The sequence below is a fragment of the Euprymna scolopes genome, chromosome 4, assembly GCF_053919585.1.
Source record: "Euprymna scolopes isolate OS-2025 chromosome 4, ASM5391958v1, whole genome shotgun sequence".
Classification (NCBI taxonomy): domain Eukaryota; kingdom Metazoa; phylum Mollusca; class Cephalopoda; order Sepiida; family Sepiolidae; genus Euprymna; species Euprymna scolopes.
This window is the reverse complement of record NC_136485.1, coordinates 168,976,961-168,977,680: the sequence shown is the minus strand read 5'-3', so window position 1 is coordinate 168,977,680 and position 720 is coordinate 168,976,961.

Here is a 720-nt window from a genome sequence, read left to right as displayed (position 1 = left end):
GGATAGAGACGTTGAATCTCTACGGTTCCAGGTGAGCATTGAACAAGGATAGCGGTCTCAATCCTACCCAAAGGATTAGTCGGCCCAAAACGTGGTGAAACAACTATGGAAGGCAGTAATTACTAAAGACACAGTTAAGCGATTCAGCATTCCTGACGAAGGCCAGAGGAACAGTTGGCCGAAACATCGTGAAACAACATCTATAAAGATAAGGATAACTAAACAAAATATAGAATAGATTGTTCTAAAAATGTCGCCTCTTAAGTGTTACCGAAAGTTGTTAAGATGAAGCGGAAACGCGACGGCAGAGCGGATGGGACGCATGGGGTGGGGCATCTGAAAGAAAAAAAAAGAAAGAAAATAATCATTTCTCTAAACAATTAAGGAACAAAATTAAACGCATCAACAACGTCATATTTTCCTTTCTTTTGTTCTCCTTGAATTTTTTTTTTCGTTTACTTTTTGTTTTGGTTGTCTTTGTTCAAAGCATATATTTTACTAAATATGATAAAACTTTATAAAGGCCAGATGCCACTCGAGGATAATAGGGAGACCCGACGTTGTCCAGCATTGAATATCAACAAATGTTCTACCCTCTTATACTTTTATTGGCATCGAAATCGGTGAAATCGTTCAGTTTTTAATCAAAGACATTGGTTGCTTACTCTAGTTAGGAACCACCACGGTGTACCGAAAGGCAGCTATACATCCCTCTCGCCC